Source organism: Anolis carolinensis, chromosome 3, assembly GCF_035594765.1.
Source record: "Anolis carolinensis isolate JA03-04 chromosome 3, rAnoCar3.1.pri, whole genome shotgun sequence".
Taxonomy (NCBI): Eukaryota; Metazoa; Chordata; class Lepidosauria; order Squamata; family Dactyloidae; genus Anolis; species Anolis carolinensis.
The window spans coordinates 44,607,978-44,631,965 of NC_085843.1; the positions used below are offsets into that span (position 1 = coordinate 44,607,978).

Genomic DNA, 23,988 nt, shown 5'->3' on the forward strand with positions numbered 1-23,988 from the left:
CCACCGGTTGTAGGAGTACAGCCCCAATTGCTACATCGGAGGCGTCCGCCTGCACAACAAAAGGGGTTTCAGGATCTGGGTGCTGAAGGATTGGCTGGGACGTGAATAATTTCTTTAGTTGCTGGAACCCTTTCTCTGCTTGATCTGTCCAGCGGAAGGGCTGTTTCCCACGGATGCAGCTGGTGATTGGGTCAGACCAGCGGGCAAAATCTGGAATGAACTTGCGGTAATAGTTCGCGAACCCCAAGAATCGTTGCACCTCTTTTTTGTTGGTTGGCGCCCGCCATTCCAATACTGCTGAAACTTTTGCCGGGTCCATGGAGAGCCCTAGTGGCGAGACGCGGTACCCCAGGAAATCTACCTCCTGTAGATCAAAAGCACATTTTTCCAGCTTGGCATAAAGTCCATGATCCCGCAATCGTTGTAACACCATTCTGACGTGGTTCTCATGTTCTGATTGTGATCTAGAAAACACCAAAAAATCGTCCAGGTAGATGATCAAGAACCGATCTAGATAATCCTGAAAGATGTCATTGACAAAATGCTGGAACGTTGCGGGAGCTCCACATAATCCATAATTCATAACTCGGGACTCGAATAATCCGAATTTAGTCTGGAAGGCGGTCTTCCACTCGTCCCCTTCTCTGATGCGAACTAGATTATACGCTCCCCGAAGATCCAGCTTGGTGTAGACCTTGGCTCCTCGAAGTCGGTCTAGTAGGTCCGAGATTAAGGGCAGGGGATAGCTGTTCCGCTTAGTGATATTGTTCAATGCTCTATAGTCCACCACCAAGCGTAATTCCCCTGACTTCTTTTTCACAAACATCACTGGGGAAGCGGCTGGGGATTGAGAGGGTCTGATGAATCCCTTGCGAAGGTTTGACTCTATGAACTCCCTGAGAGCTTCTTGCTCCGGTTCAGTCAGGGAGTAGAGATGTCCTCGCGGGATCGGGGCCCCCTCCACCAAGTCAATGGCACAGTCATAAGGTCTATGTGGGGGTAATCTCTCGGCCTCTTTTTCATTGAATACATCCCAATATTCTGAGTACTTCTTGGGCAAGGTGATAATGGGTTCAGTGTCCGTGGCATGGCAGATCTTAGCTACAAGGCAATGGTTTTGGCAATATTTTGAAGCAAACTGCAGTTCTCTGTTGGACCAGGAGATGCTTGGGTCGTGAAGTGTCAGCCATGGAATACCCAAAATCACAGGGAAATGGGGAACCTCGGTAACAAAGAAGGAAATCTCTTCCATATGTTCCCTTATCCACATTCTGGTGGGTTCCGACCACTGACTTACGGGACCCGTCTTGAGGGGGCGGCCATCGATGGCTTGCACCACACGGGCGTTCTTGAAGTCATGATATTGTAATCCCAGAGAGTCGGCATACTCTCTATCAATGAAATTGTTGGTGGCTCCTGAGTCTATCATGGCATGGACCATGACGGGTCCTTTTTTTGCTGACCACAAGGTGACCACTAGAAGAAACAGGACCCCGGTTGGCGGCTCTTGAGTGGGTTTTTTGACCGGGTTGGCGAGCCTCTCTACGCCCGGTCGCTGGCTTCCCCCGCCGGCTGTGCGCCAGCCGCCTCAGACGTCTTCGTCTCTGTGGAGGACGCCGCCGCCAGACGGGCGGCGGGCTTCCCCTTGGCTGGGCATTCTCTGGCGAAGTGGCCCCCGTTTCCGCAGTACCAGCAGAGATTTAGGCGTTGGCGGCGGGCCTTCTCGGCGGCATCTAATCTGGGACGCACATTGCCCAACTGCATCGGCACCTCCTCGCTCCCTCTGGGGTATGGGGCTGGTGGCGGGGGTCTCCATACTGGGCGCGGCTGGACGCCGGTGGGAGCGGGAGGTTTCACCCCAGCTCTACCGCTCTGGCCTCGGACCCATTGTTTCCTGTTGGCAAGCATGACTTCAGCTCGTAAACATTGATCAATGAGTGCTTCAAGAGAGTGGGGAGGATCCACCTTGGAGATTTCTTCCAGCATCTCAATGTTGAGGCCCTCCCGAAATTGTCCTCTAAGGGCTACATCGTTCCATCCAGTGTTGTGGGCCAGCACTCGGAACTCGGCTATGTACTGGGACAAGGGTCTGTCCCCTTGGGAGAGGCGCCGGAGTTTGTGGCCGGCTGCCTCCAAATTGTCCTCGATTCCCCAGGTCTCCTTAAGGTGGTCCAAGAAGTGTTGCGCTGACCTTAGATGTGGGGAGGCTTGGTCGAACAGTGCCGTCGCCCAGTTGGCCGCTGGCCCGTCTAGGAGACTGTAAACCCACGCCACCTTGATGTCTTCTTGGGGAAACTCGGCAGCACGGGCCTCTAGATAAGCCTGGCATTGACGACGGAAAACATGAACCTTAGAAGCTTCTCCAGAAAACTTGGTTGGCAACGCCATGGCCGGGAGACGGATTCCGCGTTCCTTCAAACCCTTGATTTCCCCATCCTGCGCATTGAGCTTATCACGGATCCGGTCCACCTCATCCTTGTCAATGGTGTAGCTGATCGGTTGGCCTCCCGGCCCGGCTCCGGTAGACATTCTGGCCTAGGTTAATTGGTGCTTAGGGTGGCGGAGTCAAACTGTCAGGACCCAGGCAGCAGAGCACCAATAACCATACACAGAGGCCAGAATCTATCTAATATCTTTATTAAGGAAATATGTAAAGTTAATAAAAGCAAGCGTATGAATTAGTCCAGGAGTAGACCTTTCAGGAAAGGTCAAAATTAGTCCAAAGAAGCAATGTCCAATATGAAATATTAAGGTCCAAAGTTGTAATCCAATAACCGAAACACTCACTTTGCCAGGCAAAGTGAGGGGAGATGACAAGGTCTTTTAGTCCATGAACTTGAACGAGGCTAGGAAGTAACTTGATTCTTGGAAAAACAAGGCTTGGATACAAGGCAGCAAGGAACGAGGAGCAAGGACAAGATCCGTGGTATTTACTTGGTAAAATCCGGGAAACAAGGCAAGGCTGGGTCTTGGAAAGCAAGGCAATATCCGTGGAAGAACAAGGCTGGAAAACGAAGGCTTGAAACAGGAACAAAGGCTTGGAAGCGGAGTAGCTGTCCACACACACTACTCCAGTTGCTGACGAATTGACTCCGCAAGATCCCTCCGGGAGCAAGGAACCTAAATAGGCCTTGTTTTCCCCACCAGAGAATACTTCTCTGGGGAACCAGAAACGAAAGTCAATCTCTGTGTCCAGATGTATGACTCCCTAAAATTTCTCATGGGAACAGGCTTTAATCATCTGAATGCTTTGCTGCTATTCTCAAACTCCTGCGATTAGCCTGTTGCACTCCTTTCTGCTGGAGAATGTAATTACGGCGCGAAAAAGGGGGAGAACTCGACTCCGGGCTTGTTTGGGAGATTTCTGGAAGACAAGCCTCCTGCAGGTGCAAAGGCTCAATTTCTGGCTGAAATGGTTCCCTTTCTGGCTGAAATGGAGGAAAACCCAAGTTCTCCTCTTCGTCAGTCACAACAGCACTAGGAATGGGACTACATGACCCATGAGTCATCACATCGTCCAGGAATATCTGACTGCCTAGGGGAGTGGCGGCATATAAGTTTGAATAATAAATAAATAAATAAATTCAAGTCTCCAGGGCCGGATCAACTACACCCAAGAGTATTGAAGGAACTAGCAGAAGTTATTTCGGAACCACTAGCAATCATTTTTGAGAGTTCGTGGAGAACGGGAGAAGTCACAGCAGGTTGGAGGAGGGCGCATGTGGTCCCTGTCTTCAAGAAGGGAAAAAAGGACAACCCAGCCTCATGTCAATACCAGGCAAGATTCTGGAAAAGATTGTTAAGGATCAAACATCGCTAATAGTCAACACGGATTTATCAAAAACAAGTCAAATCCAATGGGATTTTGGCCTAAATAAATAGGGGTATAGCATCTAGATCCAGGGAAGTCATGCTACCCCTCTATTCTGCCTTGGCCAGACCACACCTGGAATACTGTGTCCAATTCTGGGCACCTCAATTGAAAGGAGATGTTGACAAGCTGGAAAGCATCCAGAGGAGGGCAACTAAAATGATTAAGGGTCTGGAGAACAAGCCCTATGGGGAGCGGCTTAAAGAGCTGGGCATGTTTAGCCTGCAGAAGAGAAGACAGAGAGAAGACATGTATAAAGATGTGAGGGGAAGTCATAGGGATGAGGGAGCAAGCTTGTTTTCTGCTGCCCTGGAGAGTAGGATGCGGAACAATGGTTTCAAACTACAGGAAAGGAGATTCTACCTGAACATCAGGAAGAACTTCCTCACTGTGAGAGCTGTTTGGCAGTGGAACTCTCTGCCCCGGAATGTGGTGGAGGCTCCTTCTTTGGAGGCTTTTAAGCAGAGACTAGATGGCCATCTGTCGGGGGTGCTTTGAATGAGATTTTCCTGCTTCTTGTAGGGGGTTGGACTGGATGGCCCATGAGGTCTCTTCCAACTCTATGATTCTATGATTCTATGAATGATATTCATACTAGACTATTGCAGTAAAAACAAGTTAACATACTCTTTTTGAGAAATGTATTTGTCATAGTGATTTGTGAAGTGCATCGCACTTCAAAGATGCAGGGAAATTTGACAAACTACTCTGCATATGCTTGAATGAGTGAATGATGGACAGTAATCAGTAGGGTCAAAGGGAAGCAGAATGTAGTTAAGTACAAACAGTGATCATTACTCTAAGCATATTAATGAATTCACACATAGTAAAATGTGTATCAGTGCAAAGATGTCTTTGTTACAATCCATCCACTGGTTATTGAGAGCCAAAGTGAGGGAAATTATCATGGTTAATAAACTATTGTTGTTAATACATTTTATACTTATATTTTATAGAAGCTTTTGTATGGTTTCAACTGGCACTACCTTTGACATGTGGTTATCTGCCTCTTATTACCCATTTCTCTCATTACTGAGAAACAGGTGGTATGTAAATGAATGGAATAATAATAATAATAATAATAATAATAATAATAATAATAATGGTTTACAAGCACAGTTTGTGACATTATACAACATCATATCTAACCAGAGGGCATGCTTGTCAAGAGCCAAATCTTAGCATCTAATTTTTGTTTTTTGAAGCCCAAGCCTTAACCCTTGTTTTTATCCAGTTGTTCTCAGCCTGTGGGTCCCCAGGTGTTTTGGCGTACAACTCCCAGAAATCTCAGCCAGTTTACAAGCTGTTGGGATTTCTGGGAGTTGAAGGTCAAAACATCTGGGGACCCATAGGTTGAGAACAACTGTTTTAAGCTGAAATATTCTACTGCCCCCAGAATTTTGTACCTAATCTTGTCACACTTATAATTTTCCAGGCATAATATTGCATGCCTATTTCAAATACTCTGTAACAACCTTGGCAAATTTTTGCCTACCACATACTGTCTCTGTTGGATTGTGGTTATTGGCATTTGGTGGTGTCACTAAAATAATTTGTTATTGGCACGTTAGGAATCTTAAAGCACCATGGCACCCCCTTTGTGGGCGAAGGGTGGGCCTCTGGAACATCTTCTCTGGGTTCTGGGGCTCAGGTTGCTGGGAAGGAGACACCCTCGGGGCTAGAATGGGGGTTTCTCCCTCATGAAAAATAGCTGGGGTGAGTAATCATGATAATTTGGATTATCCTCAAGATTTAGTGTTGGCCCAAGGGTAGTCTATGGAGGTAGTCCCAGGGTTGACATCTAGTCTTGACTATACCCATCAGGTGGATTTAACCTCTCTTTTTTGCAGGTTGCAGCAGTTAAATAATTAAATAAATAGGTCAAAAACTGTTACTTTATACCATACTTTGTTTGTCTGGTCTCTTTATTTCGTGATGGGGTGTCAAGAGTCAGACGCCAGGTAACAAACAAAACAGAGTTTATTCTGAAGATAAGCCAAAAAATAACATAAACACAGAAAGTATCCTTGAAACACTTCACTTATCAGTGTTTCAAGAGTAGTTTGGACAAAAATAACTCAAAAACAAGCCACGCTATTTTCCCATGCTGGCATTCAATAAAAACTAAAAGACACTTCAATTCAGTTTTGGAGAACAAATAGAGTTGACTGCAAGAAAATATGCAAAATAAACGAAGGCTTGAAACCTTCCAGAAGCTGCAGAGTATAACTGAAAGTGCAAAAGCCTCTTTTGGCTTCAAACCATTTCTGAAAACAGACAGCCGGCTCTGCGGATTTAAAGGGACAGTTCCCAAAAGAAAAACAGCAAACTGGCTTGAAAACAAACAAACTAGAAGAGCAGTAAACTGCTTCCACAGTGCAGATAAAGCCGAAAGCTTCAAAGGGATGATGAATAGCCGTCGTCAGGAGAATCCAAGGTCAGGTCAGGAGGCAGCAGCAAATTCTGAAAGGCAAACCAGTAGTCAGAAGCCAGGAGTAGTCGTCAGTCAGAGGGCGTAGACAGAAGCCAGGTCAAATTCAATCCAAAGTCCGAAGAGGGTGCAGTCATCCAAACCAGGTCCACGATAAGACACAGCGAGAGCCAAGCCAGATGGTATCAGCAGATCCGAATCACAGTCCAAGTCCAGTCTTCATGGAAACACAGAGATCCCAATGGCGCCTCAGCAACACCTTGCCACACACAAAGTGCTGTGGCCAAACATTCCCATTTTATTCCCCTTCCTCCTGGGTGACCAAACACTCACACCCAAACACCAGGTGTCCCAAATCTACTCATAGTCTGAACTCCACACAGCTAGAGCTCGTGGATCCGGAGTACCTAGCAATTTGTCGGAGTCCCAATCATCCTACCCACACTTAGCCCCATGAACACTTAAAGAACCATCCTCCCTTCTCCAAGCATCCCAAGTGGGGTCAACTCCTGCAGAAACCCCAGGTTCAGTAGTATCCATAGGCCCCAAATCCCCAGATATCTCCGGTGGCTGTGCCCATTCAGTGCCCACTTCCCCAGCCACCACCTGTTCCTCAGCATCCATTTCCCCAAACTCCCCATCTGAATCTTCCTCAGAAGATCCCCCATATAGCTCTCTAAGTCGCTTCCTGCGCAATTCCTCCAGTGAACCCTCATCACAAGGGTTTTTTCTTCCTCTTCAAATTCCATCACCATCAACCATAATCCCCGAAGGCGCAGTCACAACATGGGGGGACAACACATTCCCTGCCTATTTCCTGGGATGAGAACCAATACAGCCTACAAAATGTTTAAAAAATAAATAACTTTTTACTAAAGTTTTTTTAAAAAAACAATTATCTTAAGAAGCACATGGATAAAATACTTTTAAAATATAATTAGCAAGGGGAAATAAGGCATATTGTTTATTAAACACCACACTCCCATATGAATAAAAGACAAAGACCTCAAAATAAATAGGACAACAGTTGGCATAGTACAGCCTGCCAGTAGAAAGATGGCAGGGAGTGAACTAACTTAACATCCAACAGAAGGAGAACAGCCTCAGAATAGTCACTGAGAAGGCTCTTTCTTGTGTCCCCACCAGAAGGACCTGAGATGGTAGGACTGAGAAAAAGATCAAAGATATTCAAACTTTTTGTTTGTAGAGATGTGTGTTGTGGTTCAGCCTGATGATGATCAGGGATTTGTGTCAGGGCCTGGGAGACTTGGAGATGCAGTTTCAGAGCTGGGGGAATGCTGGATTCAGATACAGCCGTGCTATTAGAGCAACCCTGTGAAATTATTGATGTTTTGGTCTCCAGCAGTCAGGGACATGAACTCTCACCTAATAACCGCAGCTGAGATACTATGAGCTCATCTGAGGGAACAGTGGATTTACATAAACATTCTCAGCTGGCTTTCAAGGAGGAGGGAATCAGGTGCAGACAAAGTGAGAAACTTCGTGGGAGAGATAGGGGCAAGCAGGGAGTACAGAAGAATGTGTTCATGTTTTGCAGCCCTTAAAGCAGAGTTCTGTAAGAGGATTTTAGATCTGCCAATGTCGCTAAACTTAGGAGAGCTGTTAGCTTTGTTCTCCATTCAAGTTTGGGTTGGAGACTCATGTTTCATGTTCCTGTTTTGGCTCCTTGTTCCATGGATTTTTCTGGAATTTCTGCTCCCTGTTATGCTCCAGGTTTCAGCTTTATGTTTTGGGCTTCTCTTGTCTTCATGCTCCAGTTTAAAAACCTTTGGAATTGTCTTGTCTTCATGCTTCTGGTTAACACTTTATTCTGGGATGTATTCTGCCTGTGGATTATCTGCTGTACACAGTTTGGCCTGGTTTGTTGCCTATGACTTTTGTCTACTTTATTGACTCTTGGGTCTTATTCTTTTTTTTACTCCATAGTGTTTTACCCTTTTTATATATGCTTTTTTAATAAACTGTTTTGACTTATATACTTGGTGTCTTCTTGGGTGTTGTGAGCAAGGTGAAACCCTGCTAAGGTGCAACAATGTGGTCTTTTAGACAGTATGGACCCAATAATTGTAGAACACACAATCAAAGCACTCCTGACAGATGACCACCCAGGCTCTGTTTAAAATAAATCTCCAGAGAGGGCAACTCACTACACTCCATTGTCAAACAGATCTTACCATCAGGAAATTCTTCCTAATGTTTAGATGGAAATGCGGGACTTTAGAGATCATAACCAACACTTTGAATTCTTCCAGAAACCTCCTTTGAATTCTTTCAGAAATTGAGCAGTAGTCAATGAAACTGCTTTAACAGAGGACTTATATGATGTCTATAGCCACCTGTAGTCAAGTCTGACATCCTGACAAAAATAACATTTTGATTGCACAATGTCACATAGCCATATTATGACACAAAATCTTTAATTTAGTGTTTAATTTAGTGTTTGGAACGAAATATGAATTAGGAAGCTCCCATGGAAATGGTTTTCATATTTAACTTACTACTGAATTCTGTTTGCTTATCACTGAGTAAGTTCATCTATGTTGTAAAAAGTTAAATAGGGGAGGTTAAAGCCACAAACAGTGGAGAATATAAGAAAACTAAACACAGTTTGGGGACTTATTAGAAACATATTTCTGTTAATAGTCAAGTATCAAGTGCTGCATTTGGATAGTTTATATATATATTCCTGATATACATAAATATTATCTAATCTGGGTGGAATTAGCCATTATGCAAAAATATAAATATAAGACTTTCTTTTGTCTTTTCAATATATATTTAATTATATATAATGGTCTGATATAACTAGCATTCAAAGACAATTGGTATTTTTATAGTTTCTATTTTTCTATTTAATTAGAATTGGAATGCTGGAAAATATATCTCAAATTACTGAATGCTCCCAGTTTCAGAATATGAATGCTTTGTCTTGAATTTTAGGAAACATGCTTTGGTAAACAATGGTTTCTAAGGACCTGTAAATTCAAATGCATTAACAGCAATAGGATGTATGGAAACAACCATGCCTTTAGACACTGCTGTCTCTTCTGCAAATCCATGTCTAACTATTGCTATTAGAAATCTCAAAGTTGTTTGATATCTGAACAACAAAGAAGGCTCTATAGCACATCTCTGTAGGCTTCTGCCAGTCTGGGTATGTCCACATGCTGATTAATTGCTTTGATTAGCTTCATCAGATAAATACCTTGATGGATTTCACTATCTTCTTCTGAGTCAAGGACAAGAACCATGTGTCTCCTTTAGGGACCTGTCGCTGCAATCTCGGAACTGCTTTTTGCTGCCCTTTTTGAAAATTTGACTTAGCACAGCAAGTTGCTTCAATGTGGATGCCACATTGAATGAATAGCTGTTCGGCTGCATGAATGAGCTAAGTGGCTGAGCCCCTGACTAGCAGCAGGATTAAAATTCTCTTTGTTTTTATGATGCAAAGGTCTGTCTCAATGACAGTAGCAAGACTACTGGAGAAAATGAAGTCACAGTAAATGTTCAAACAAAGAAGTGGAATTTCCAACAGAGCATCAGATGCCTATTTTATGGGTCGATATTTTTTCAGACACCACCCAACAACTTTTATTGTATTCACAATGGGTACAACATTTCTTTATTTAATTGTAGAACTAACATCATAGAGTACTACTGGGAGAATAGGGCTAACCTTACCATTAGGTAGACCGAGGAAACTCTTAGGGACAGATGAGTTAGCAGCAGTGATATTTTGGAGGACAGAGATGTGAAGACGAGCTAGCCTATTCTGTCCTATGTGAAATAGGGGAGGGCCACATTTTATCTTTCACAGTGAGAAAAATGCCTTGAACCAGATCTGGGAAACTAAAATGTGTGAATGAAGACATTCATATATTCTGACCTGGGAGTAGTGCTTGTAACAGTCTCCACTCCACAATCACATCCACCAAGGAGTACCTCCCAATGCCACAAGCTGTGTTGCCTGATATCAGCAAATTGATTGTAGTGATTATATAACAATATATGATTGCTTGGAAAACCACTCTCCTCATGAACTACTATGTGGAATGTGACTAAGCTCAGAGTGGAAAAAGAACCCTGCTTGGTGGGTGATGATATAATCTCTGGAAAAACAAAAGTTGTGCTTACCTCTGTTTATTTTGTTTATCTTATCTTTAATAATTGTTTATCTTTATACACAAAGTAGGAGTGTGCACCCATTAAATTTCTCTGTGTAGAAGAGAACAAGTACACCTGTGCTACAGAACTTTGTAGTTATTGAATTATGCTGATCAGAAAAAATACAATCTCCTTAATAATCTCTCAGAGGCTAATCAAATACATAAATACACAGTGAGCAGTACAACCTGCATAAAATCACAAAGAACAGTAGTTGTCTCTTCCCTGCCTCCTCCTTTCTTCTGATTAGCTCCACTTTTCCTCACACTGATAAACATGAGTTACACATCCCAATAGGTCTGGAAGAAAACCAAAAGCTTCTTGCTTTTTATTTGTTACACCTGGATCCCTTCCAGGATTTTGATTAATCCTGATGATTCAGAACCTTTGGCAGGTGAGGACCAAAAATGAGAGAAAAATAGAATAAAATATATTGAAAGCAACTTGAAATATCAGGAAGAATATGTGGGAAATAATGTACCTCTCAGGAGAGAATAATGACATTTCTGAACAGCCATTAGCTTTCCCTTTTGGGGGAAAAGAATAATAATATTCCTGAAGCAGAAGCTATTTATGATGACCAAATAAGCAGCTATGGGATTACTTAAGGCACGAAGGCTGCTTTCAAAATTGTACATAGTGATTTCAAACCAGGTGTTCTGACAAAACAGTGATTCTCAGTGAAATGAGAAGAAGGAAGATGTTCTAAAGCCTGCATACAGCAGACTGGTCACCTCTGCTTAGTCCAAAAATGAGTTCATATAGAGTTTCATCTTCCAATACTGACCTGCACAGCCTGACTCAGGCTCCATCTACACTGACACATAATACAGTTTCATAGTGCAGTTTAACTGAATTGAACTGCATTATATGAATCTACGCTGCCATATAATGCAGTTCAATGCAGTTAAACTACATTATTTGGCAGTGTAGATGATGATAACAATGACAACAATAACAACAACACATTTATAACCCACCTGTCCTTGCAGCTTGAGGCAGGATACAATTTCATTAAGACAGATATTAAAATACAAGATACACATAGTTAAAATGCAGGTTAAAATTCATTGATAAAGGCAAATAAAATTCACAAGCTAAAATTGACTAAGTAGATATGCTGGAAGAGATGGGTCTTTAGTTGTATTCAGCTACCAGGACTCTTCTAGCACGTCATTCCACAGTCTTGGGACAGCTGATGAAAAGGTTCTCTGGGTGATGGCTGCCAGTTGGGTTCTGACTGGCTGGAGTAACTGCTGCCTAGAGGACCTCAGTGTCTGGGGTGGATTGTATGGGAGAAGGTGATCCTGGAGTTAACTTGGGCTTAAGCCATGTAGGGCTTTAAAATCAAAACTAACACTTTGTGTTTTGCCCATAAACTAATGAGCAACCAATAGAGTGATTTTAATATGAGTATGATGTGGTTACTCCTAAATGTTCCAGAACTAGTCAGGCAGCCATGTTTTGAGCTGATTCCAAATTTGGTACTGTGGTAGCCCAATGTATTTGACACTGCAGAAGTTCAACATTGAAGTTACCAGCTCATTCACTACCATCTTTAGGTTTTCCAAATCTAGGCAGGGGCATTGCTGGCTTGTCAGCCAAAGCTGGTGGTAAGCACTCCTGACTGTCACATCTACCTGGGCTGACATTTGGAGAGACTCCCAAGCTGTGAACACATATTTCAGGAATCCTGCATATTCTAAACTATTCTCAGAAGATTTAGAATATAACATACTGCAGGCCTGCACAACTTGTGGCCCTCCAAGTGTTTGGGACTCCAACTCCCAGAAAACCTAGCCAGCTTGTCAGAAATCCTGGGAGGTGAAGGCCAAAACATCTGACATACTGTATACCGTTCCTTGTTGTGCATAGCATTGTGGGAACATTTGGCTGCTGATCAGCTATCAATTCTAGTGACCTTCTATTTATTGATTGAATCCGACACAGCAGAGAAACTGATGAATGTTCATCATTAGCTTTATTTCCCAGGAGGTCTCAGCTACCAACCATTGTGAGAAAATACATATGTCATAATCCCTGGAGTAATCAACTATTATGGTTCTTCATCACACTACTTGAAGGAGGTTTAAAGATAAATTAGGACCAAAGAGAATTCCTTTTTTATATGAGACATCAGTTCTTTTATTCTATCATTGTTCTTGCAGTTGAAGTATCAGAATTTTTAAAAATACAATCAGTGAACGAAAATATATCTGGTCTTGAAGAAAAGGGAAAGAGCTGCATGCCCCATCAGGTAAGAAGCCACCATATCCCTTGCTGGTTGTCTTCAATTGTTTGTAGAAAAGGCACCTGTTTGCTTACAATTATGAATGAATCCTAAACCTACAATTAATATAAGGGGGCAATACTAAGCAAGCTTAAGGAAAAATTAACCGTACATTAATACGACACTATTTGGAATGGAAGCAGTGATGTAAATAAGGATGCATCTACACTGTAGAGGTAATGCATAATAATAAGATAATAATAATTTTATTCTTATATTCTGCCCCATATTCCCATATTGGCTTTGGCTTCTATGTTCCAAGGTCTAACAGTTATTGTTGTAGCCACTTTAATGATCTGTCTGCTTTTGAGGCCAAGATGTATTCAGCTTCTCTAGAGGATGATACCTCCAACTTTTGCTTATGAGTAGTTCAAAATGCAAATCCATTTTCATAGGAGAGAGTATCCATTTGTAGACTATTACCCCACCAGTCAATCTGCATCTACATATCCAATCAGCTTAGTGTTGCTGTTTGCTTGGCTCTAGTAGTGCAGTCAACTAATCTCTTCATAGCATTTGAATCAGATTTAGTTGGTGGATTGGGTTGTTTTCTGCATGCATTTTCAAATGCTGCTGATACATCTGGTATTGGATACTTTTTCTATTTCTTCATTTAGAAGATCTGTTTCATTGGTGTCTTTTCTGTCTGCAAAACAAAGAAAGAGACCATCATCTCAGGTCAGAATAAATGACTACTTGTTGTCTTGAGTAAAGGCATAAAACAATCTATCTTTGTGTGAACACTTTCTCAACGGGCATCTTATTTATTTTATTTTTATATCCATTCCAAGCTCTGTCAGCTTTTTTCATTTTGTAGTTGCTCTTTTGAAGTTTTCATACAAGACACTTGTTATTTTGATTCTCAAAGCCTGGAGGATATTCCATGTAAATATCTATCTCTATCTTTCAATGTAGAAACATAGTGTTTGTATATCTAGATACTGAACATGCATCTGTTGTGCTGATTCAATACTAAAAAAATAGTTCTGTGCAATCAATCTGCCAAATCTCAAATAACAAAGTGAATCTGGCTGATTCAGAGGGATTTATACCAGCTCTGGATTCAACTAGATTTGCCCAATTTTCAAATGTAACAGCATGGCCTGAAGTGCTTTGGATTGATCTACAGAGCAGAACATTAAAAATAAGCGAGGAAAAAACTGGTTGTGTTTAACATGACCACAAAAGGAAAATGCCAAGATGGGTGTGATGCAGGAAGGACAGAAGCTGGATTTTTTCAACAACAGCTCTATAGTAAAATCTGGGGCACTAACTCAACCAGCTCTTTCCAATCACAGTGCTGCATCAGAACTCTTGCTATTGAAATATCTGGATACATGGACTCAATTTCTGACCATATATGTCAAAGGTCAGATGCCAACTGAGAGCCAAACTATAGTTCATTAAAGTAATAGTCCAAAAATAGTTCAGTAAATTAACAGAGACTTGAAACACTTAATCTCCAGTGTTATTAGGCAGTCAAAGCAGGAAAAACGCCAAAAGTATTAATTGGCATATAATCCGGATTAACCAGAGATACAATCCGGATTTAACATAGAATACTTGAACTCAGCCCAAAAAGCTCAAAACGGGCTTAAAATGGCAAAACAAACAAAGGGAAACAGTTATGAAGCCCCAAAAACTTTCCCAAAACCCAGAAGTACAACAGCGATTCCAAACTGAAACAGGAACCCAAACCGGGCTAAAAAGCTCTTTGCTGTGAGCGGCAAAAACAAGCGAAACTGGAAGACGCTGAAGAGTTAGCGGTAAACCGCTGCAGAGACAAATGCTCAGCCAGGAGTTAAAGGAGCAGAACGCTGTAACGTAGTCAAGCCGGTCCGAAGTCGGGATAAGGAGAACGCGTCAGGGTCGGAAACAAAGCCAGTAGTCAGCAACCGTAGACAGCCACAAAGACAGGAACGACGCCAAGCTGAGTTTGGGAGCAAAGAGATAAGCCGAGTTGAGTTCCAGTCCAAGGTCCAAGGGGTGAAGTTGTCACAAGAAGGTCCACATCATGGAATGGCACAAAGAGCCAAGACAACGGAGGCGAACAGCAGCTAATGCAAAATAGTAATGACACTGCAGTCCAGGGAAGCCCACACAATTCCAGCCCTCCATTGCAGAATAACCAGGATCAAACTTACATCTGTTGCAAAGTCCCAAGCCAGTCTTCAGAATCACGTACAGGAAAACCAATGGCGCCCAGCAACACCTTGCCACATGCAAAGCATAGTGACCCAACATCCCCAATTTATTTAGGTTTCCTTGGGCATCCAAACCTCTAACGCCCTTGGATCAGGTGTCCCAAACTCCTCATCAGAATCTGAGCTCCAAACAGCCAACACCCTTGGATCAGGCATCCCAAACTCCTCATCAGAGTCAAGATCATCCTGCCCACACCCAACTCTATCCACACCTGTAGAACTACCCTCATTCCTCCAGGCAGACCATGTGGGATCTGCTTCTGAAGATACCCAAGTCTCTCCAGCATTTACAGCATCCATGGACCCAGATTCCTCCCCAAGATCCTCCGGAGCCCATGCCCAATCTATGCCAACGTCTTCCGTCACCACTGGTTCCTCAGCATCCATTTCCAGCTCAAGATCCCCTCCCAAGTCCCCACATGAATCTTCCTCAGAAGACTCCTCATCAATCTCCCTGATTCTCTTCCTGTATAAATCTTCCAGCGAGCCCTCCTCGCGAGGGTTCTTCCTTCCTCTCCTGATCCCCCCATTATCACTCACAGCCTCAGAAGACTCATTCACAACAATATACTATCAACACATTGCACTATGTGAAGGATACAGTACTCATTTCCTGAGGAAAATACAGCTGTTTCACAACCTCCCAGAGAACACTATCCTAGCCACTATGGAGGCAGAATCTCTATAAACCAATATCCCAAATCAGGATATACTTTGGCCCATCAAGAATATGATCCTGAATGAAACTATAACAGACCTAGCTGTCAAATTCTGCCACTTTGTACTTATTACTACTTTATTTTAGGGAATAATAATTTTGAGTTCTGCCATAGGCAACTACATGGCACCACAGTATGCAACATCTTCATGGGTGATTTAATCCATAGGACATAAGAGCAAAGCCCCAGGCCAGCCCCAAGGTTTATCTCTTTCCTATCCTTTGAATCTCAGGACCCTAAAATGGCAGTTCTAGAGCCCTTCTCTTTATTACTATGGTTTCAGATCAGAACCTGCTGCCTCTAAAGATAAAACATTGAAAGTATTAGGAAAATTAGTTTATTCTGAACATTTTATTGTGCAGAAATAGGCAGGGTTTTCTGGAAACTTCTTTGAACAAAAGTGATTTTTTTTTGCATAAAACTATGCATTTCTGCACATAATATTATTTTTTGCCATAATAGACTGAACATTATGGAAATTATCATTTCTTGTTTTTGGGGATGAACTAGTGAAAGATTTACATTCCAAAGCTTTGAGATTTTCATAAAATATTTTCTCTCCTTCCACTGTCTTAGGCATGTGTGGGTGAGGACATGTGGGAGAGCCTTCCTGGTTGCTGTGGTGCTTTCTCTCTATAGCAACGAGGAAGGTTTTTATAAGGGGTGGCTATTTTTTTCTCATCTAATTTAAAATGCTTTTAAAGTGTTTTTAATTCAGTCTTGTTTTCATATGAGATTTTATTTAGCCTTTATTTTTTATTATCATGATTGACTGCAGTTGTATTTTGTTCCAATATATGATATAGATTTTGTATATTTTAAGATACTTTGGGTCCCATATTGGTACAAAGGTGAAATATATTCAAACTGGCAATCACCGTTATGCTAGATGATGCAAGAATTGCTCCACTTTACAGATTCCATATATAGGTGCTTCAATTTGAATATGCCCCTGTAAAAGCCATTTTTTCAAATGGCAAAGATCCTTCATAAAAACCATCACTTTGTGACTCTATGCTCTGTCTCTCAAAAAAGTTTGTCTAGCATGAGAATTCAAATTTGTTTGATGCACTCCTTTCTCCTGTACAAGTTGGAACTTTGTATCTAGGACAATAACTTTTAAATGGCAAGTTCCCCATGGGAGGAACACTTAATATCTGAAAGGGATTTCCTATGTTCTCCAAGGCTGAAAACGTTTTCAGAACTGTGCCTCAGCAATAATACCTACATAATGGAGGAAACTCTTTTTTCTTTAGCTAATATCTTTTGCTAGTAATTTATTCATAATAAATTTCAAAACAAGCCTTCCTGTTTGTGCTTTCATAGCTGTCATCATGTTCTCATAGATTTTTTTTGATAACCCCATGGAAATTTGTGCAACAATCATTTCCTCATCCATCTCTCCATTAATGCTCTTTAATTGTTCACTAATGTCTTTCACATTTGCCAGGTACTCTTTTACTGTCTGGCTAGCTTCCATTTGTATAGAAATTAATTGTTCTTACAGTGAAAGTCACTGATTAACATCAGCTTCTTGATACACCTTTTGAAAAGATTTTCTATCGATTCAGCTATATTTTCAGTATGGACACATTTATAATGGTGCGTGTCAATACTGGTCTTCTACATTTCTTTGTTCACATGCAGGGATCTTTCCCCCTTATCTGTTATTTGAAAATGATAAGAATTTTAGATTTGTAGTTTAAGTCTATATATCTTCATGTTGCAAAATTTTTACAGTAAGCTTGAGAATTTTTCTCTTTATATCTGGGGAAGTTTTCATATTATTTTCTTATAAAAGATTTTGGCTCTTCTGAAATCTTAATGCTTTCACAAAACTCTCAAAATAACAAATAAGTTAACTTACTAAGTAAACTATAATAGAAAGTGAATGCATAAAATTAGCATCTATGGTTCTGACTAACTAGCAAAGGGGTTGTGGGAGTTAAAAAGTGTTTTATTATAGAAACTTGTGGGTGTTATGCTTTTCCCTTTGGGTGTAAGCAGCAATATTCCCTAATTGTTTTTATTTGTTGTTTTCCTTAGCATTTTGAAAACAATTTGACTGGATTTTTTTCAAGTTCAATGATATTCCATTATGAATCTTAATATTTCCCCCCTTTGCAATGGTAATGAAAAAGTATCAATAAGTATTGAGTGACAGAAGAACCACCACTGATTTAGATGTTTAACAGCATAAGTAATGAATTCCTTTTAGGAAAATAATACTGGAATCTCTGAGAATTGGTCATCCTTGGATTAGAAATGGGCAGGATACTCTCAGTAGGAACTGGATTTTGGCATTGCTCAGCCATCAAAGACTTGCAAGCTGGCAGACTGCACTAGCCAAAATATGCAAGTCCCTGATACGGGGAGGAAGGAGAAGACAATTTTCTCTGTAGCATCTTGATGCTTGCTCTAGGAAGTAACCTGTACTGCAGGCATTAATAGATATGCCTGGAATGGAAATTAATGATCTAATTGAAGCAATGTGCTGAATAGTGATTATGAGTTATACCATAAATCCTTTTGCTATAACATCAGGTTGTAGGACTGCCTCTCTTGGCTCCCTTGCCAGTTCTGGCTGATACATATTTGAACAATCAATTGTCTTGTCATTAGACAACTGCTACAATATTGGTAGCTTTGAACTAAGATAGCTGTAATGATAATGAACCAACTTACTATTTTACATTTTATGGATATTTCAGTAGGAGCTTGTTTTCCACTGGGCAAGATGAACAAATTTAGTTCAAATGTTCATATGCTTTTGACCTACAGAGAAATGATCCAGTAAAAAAAGTCACAAGTGCTGCTGAGTGAAGGCCTCTATAGATGAACCCTTTTTTGAAGTAATGATTACTGAGGGAATTTCTGCAAAGGAGATACAGATATTGGTATGTATGCTTGTACAATTTTTGATCCCAATGCTTGTACAACTATGGATGCCATCAAAAGCAATCTTCTATCTATCTATCTATCTATCTATCTATCTATCTATCTATCTATAAAGAGTGATGTTGGAATCATGGCAGCGGACAAAACAAAAAAACTAAACACCCCACAACCTCTAAAATTGACAGCACAACCCCTCATTCACACCTCTAGGTTGATACAACAAAAAGAAAAGAAAAATAAAGTCCTAATTAGAGGGAGAGGAATAATTGTTTTTATCCAATTGCTGCCAGTTAGAAGGCTAAGCTCTGCCCACTTGGTCTCCTAGCAACCCACTCAGCCCAGGGGACAGGCAGAGTTAGACCTCACTTAGGCCTCTTCCACACTGCCTATAAAATACAGATTATCAGATTTGAACTGGATTATATGGCAGAGGAGACTATAAACACAGCTATATAACCCATTTATAATCTTATATTATCTGCTTTGAACTGCATTATCTTGACTCCACACTGCCATATAATCCACTTCAGTTTGCATTTTATCCAGCTGTGTAGAAGGAGCCTCATATAATCCATTTCTAAGCAGATAATATAAGATTATAAATATACAGTAGAGTCTCACTTATCCAACATAAACAGGCCAGCAGAACGTTGGATAAGTGAATATGTTAGATAATAAGAAGGGATTCAGGAAAACCCAATTAAACATCAAATTAGGTAATCATTATACAAATTAAGAACCAAAACATCATGTTATACAACTAATTTGACAGAAAAAGTAGTTCCACGTGCAGTAATGCTATGTAGTAATTACTATATTTACAAATTTACCACCAAAATATCACAATTAATTTAAAATACTGACTACAAAAACATTGACTACTAAAAGGCAGACTGTGCTGGATAATCCAGAACATTGGATAAGCGAATGTTCAATAAATGAGATTCTACTGTAATATGAAATAATTACTGTGGTAGAATAATACAGAACAATATAATCTCTAAACAGGACAGTAAATAAAGAGCAACACTCTGAAAGCAGGGAAATTGGGAATTCCACAAAGGAAACAATCAGGGCCAGCTAACACCTCCCAAAAAAGGATTCTTCCAGAAAGGAAGCTGAGAAGAGAGTGAAGCAGTGTGTATTACCAAAGTCATTATTATTATTATTATTATTATTATTATTATTATTATTATTATTATTGTGTTGCTGTGAACTGTGAAAATGAATACTATATGGCTCCAAGTATTCAAAAACACTAAAATCAGAATATATAAAAATTACTGTGGTATAATAAAACAGAACAATACAATCTCTAAAATCAGAACACTAAATAAAGAACAACACTCTGAAAACAGGGGAATTCCACACAGGAAACAATTAGGACCAGCTAACACCGCCCAACAAAGTATTGCCATCACCAAAGTCTGGCAAATCCTCTGTTTTCTGAGGGCCACAGACAGTAGAAGCACATAAAATATCGCAAACAACACCACTCTGAAAACAAGGGAATTCCAGACAGGAAACAATCAGGGCCAGCTAATACCTCCCAACAAAAAATTCACTCAGGGAAGAAACAGCCAGGCTTTAAAGCTGCAAGGCCATTACATGCTGCAAGGGACAAAGGCTCTTTTGGGCAGGGGGGAATCTTTTTATCCCACCGCTGCCACCATTAAATGCAAGGGTCCACTTCAATAACAGGCAAGGGGCAATCCTTCTTTCAGGATCCCAGCTACTGTCATTTATAAACCCTTGAGTCTGTACGTGTGCATGTACAATATGATGAGTCACTGAGGGGCAATATTTGAAACAAATCTTCTACTGATACTAAGTCAAGCAATTTACCACTCAGAAGCACTTTCTTTATTTGAAACAGAGAACTATTTATTTATGGTTACTTCAGTCCAACAATCGTAACTTGTGTCAATAGTTTACTTCTTCAGTTTCACATATATACAATATCAAACATATCTTTCATTCTTCAACATTAACCACTTGACTGAAACTTTGTCTCTCCCCTATTCCTTTTCTTTTCTGTTCTACCTCACAAGAAAACCCAGATCTGACTCAATAATAGTCACTTTTTCCTTCAGTATTCCAACTGAAGTCCCAAACTTAAACTTGGATCCTTTTCCCTCTAGCTCACCCAGCTAGAGACTACCATAACTGAACCCCAGACACACACATCTTTTCTCTAGTTTCCCTCACCAGAAAACCTCAACATAACTCCCTTCTTTCTAAAACATCCTCTCCTCCTTTTCTCCTCCAGCTAGCTCCGCCCCTTTCACTAGCTTAGAATTGTTACATTTCTACCGAAGCAGCTACGTTACCATGGTGACACATGGCCAATAATCAGTAGCTAACTTCTGCCCACTTTTGTCTCTAAATCAACATTAAATAACATAGGCAAAAATTAACAATAAAATAAGGCTTTCCGTTACACATGCTAATCATTTTCCCTAATTGCAGCATTTATACTTGCCTCCAACAGACAAAAAAAAATCAAAAATATTGTATATTCACAACCTTTAGGAAATAATATCCCCAATGGTGCAGCGTGTTAAAGGGTTGAGCTGCTGAACTTCTGGACCGAAAGGTCACAGGTTTGAATTGGAGGAGCGGAGAGAGCCCTCACTGTTAGCCCCAGCTTCTGTCAACCCTAAACTTCAAAAACATACAAATGAGAATAGATGAATAGGTACTGCTCCAGCGGGAAGGTAACGGTGCTCCATGCAGTCACTCCACATGATCTTGGAGGAATCTACGGACAACGGACAACACAACTAAACTTAATGTCAAGGGAAAACCTTTACCCTTTACCTTAACTACCACCAGTTCCTCAATACTTTATTTCCCATACCACCATACTTCGCCACAGCAACGCGTGGCCGGGCATAGCTAGTGTGATATAAATTGATTACATTTTGATTTGCAACTGTGTGACTACCTCTGTTTCAGAGTGCAAGAGACCAATTGAATATTGTTATTTATATATGCATCTTTCCTCAAAGGAGATCAAGATATTGCCGCTTTGATTGCATTCTCATGTCAAGCACCATATAGTGGACAAGGCCAAGAGGTTGCAACTAGTCCAAGCCTATTCAGGGAAATTAGTTTTGGATGAGGATTTAGCCATGCCTCTCTTCAATTCAAATTCAGTACTCTGCTCCAGGGATGGGGAACACATGGTCTTCAGATGTTACTATACTGAAATTTCCATGATCCCTCATTGTTGGCTATGCTGCCCTGGACTGATGGGAGTGACAGTCCAATAACATCTAGAAGGTTACATACCACTCATGCCTACAAAAAGCATTACATTACACTGCTTTTTGTGTCCATAGTTTCTGAATCGGCAGGTAATTTCTGCAAATAAATTTGCTTCAGTCTGCAGATCTCATTATCTAAATTGGGGCAATGCTGCTTTGAGGCAGGTTGCAAAGAATTTAAACATATCCATCAATTGATTGTATTGTCACCAGCACATAACATTATTCAACACACAGCAGCTGGTGCTGGCACAAAGTTGATATATTGCCCTTGTAGTATCTCTCTTTGAAATGTAAAATGATTGCTTCTTATCTTTAAAGGAAATAAATACATTTTCATGCTGTAAAAGTAGGCAAACAAAATAGAAAATGTTCCTGCTTGTAACTAGGCATTAGTGCCCTGAAACACAGAGTAGCTTTCTTAAGCCTTAACATTAAGGAAAACCAGCTCTCCCACAAGTTAATAGCATGAACAGCATGAGAGAGGAAGTATCATAGTCATTCTGCCCCTCTTGTAACTATATGCTCCTCATCCCAGGAAATGGTACGAGAATTGTCGTCTTCCAGATCTCCATTCTTTGATCTCCACTATGTATTTTACTGCCACTAGGTGGCAATGTAATATCAAATATCCACACCACTGTTATGCCTCATATAGTTTATCCTTGGTCTCTTTATTCTTAATTTCTCTTTTTTTCTTCGTTCAGTTTTGCACTTTTTACCATTAGTTAAATGCCTCAAAATTCCTCTTTTCCTTGCAGTGTTTTAAAAGAAAAAGAGGAGGAGAAAGGGGAGAGCATGAGTGCACATTTTGTTGTTGCTTCTGTGATGTGGGCTGTGAACAGGGCATGTGGAGAAAGCAGCATGTATCTTGAAAAGAAACTGCTAGGCTTAATGGTGAAGAGACAGAGCTTGATCCCCTTTTGCTAAAATGTCACAGAGCGCTCATCAGCTTGAAAATAGAATATAGGAGGGAACAAAAATGCAAGAGGTGAAAGCGAGGAATCAGCAGGAAATTTAGTATGCTCTGTTGTTTACCCCTTGGTGTGAAAATAACAGAGGTGAGACACACAGGGACAAGAAAGAAGCCAAGAGCTATGCATCCCTCCATCATGCTTGTAAGGGTTAGAGCTGCTCTCCTGGGATATCAGATGTAGAGTCCATCTAGGTCAGCATGATGACTCCAACAGCATAGGCTGAGATGCCTTTCAAAGAAGAAGGGATAGTGCTGGTCATTTCATCAGCAACATCTATTAGTTCAAGCACCAAGTACAAAGGAATATTTTTTTTCAGTTGGATTCTCAACTGAAAGTTGGAGTTTCTCAAGTGGCTCCTGACACAAAAAACAGGTAGGATGGGCTGTCACCACCATGCCATCAGAAGAGCTAGTTTGTCTCTAATGACACTAGGTACCCTGAACAACTGGGATGAAGATCCTGTGGTCTTCCAGATTTTTCAGAACTAGAATAACAATCATGCTTAATATGTTGGGTGTGACTAATGGGATGGAGAGATTCTGGTTTTTCAGATCTTGCTGAACTACAACTATGAACTTAGGCTGCATCAATAGTAGCCTAGTGTCCAGAATCCGGGAAGTCATAGCCTCACTCTATTCTACTTTAGTCAAACCTCACCTGGATGACTGTGTCCAGTTCTGGGAACTACAATTCAAGAAGGATGTTGACAAACTAGAATATGTTGTTGAAGGCTTTCATGGCCAGGATCACAGGGTTGTTGTGTGTTTTCCGGGTTGTATGGTCATGTTCTAGAAGTATTCTCTCTAGCCTTAAATGGCCTTCAACAAAGGTGATTAATTACAACATTCACACTGGCCTCCAACAGACAAGAGTTCTTCTTCCTGCCCAGGAACTTCCACAGATATATAAACCTTCCTTGCTTAGTTTTTTCCAATATACCTCACAATCTCTGAGGTTGTCTGCCATAGATGTGGGTGAAACGTCAGGAGAGAATGCTGCTTTTAGGAAGATGACTACTTTGTGGAATCCTTTCATTGCCTTATATACTTTTAAAGCTCTGAGCATGACTAGTAACATTGCTAAAACCATCACTATCATATAACTTTCCGATGTTGATATTACCTCTCTTTAAATCATCTTTAGT

General features: G+C 40.9%; 1 long non-coding RNA gene across 1 annotated transcript in view; it reads left to right on the plus strand.

Moving 5' to 3' along the window:
* The window catches only part of LOC134297387 (uncharacterized), a 44,974-nt gene that overhangs the window by 9,275 nt on the left and 11,711 nt on the right, over window positions 1-23,988 (plus strand). The window contains exons 2-3 of the long non-coding RNA XR_010004112.1: window positions 12,656-12,744; window positions 18,482-18,597. This is a non-coding gene — a long non-coding RNA (uncharacterized LOC134297387). The remainder of the gene's footprint in view (window positions 1-12,655; window positions 12,745-18,481; window positions 18,598-23,988) is intronic.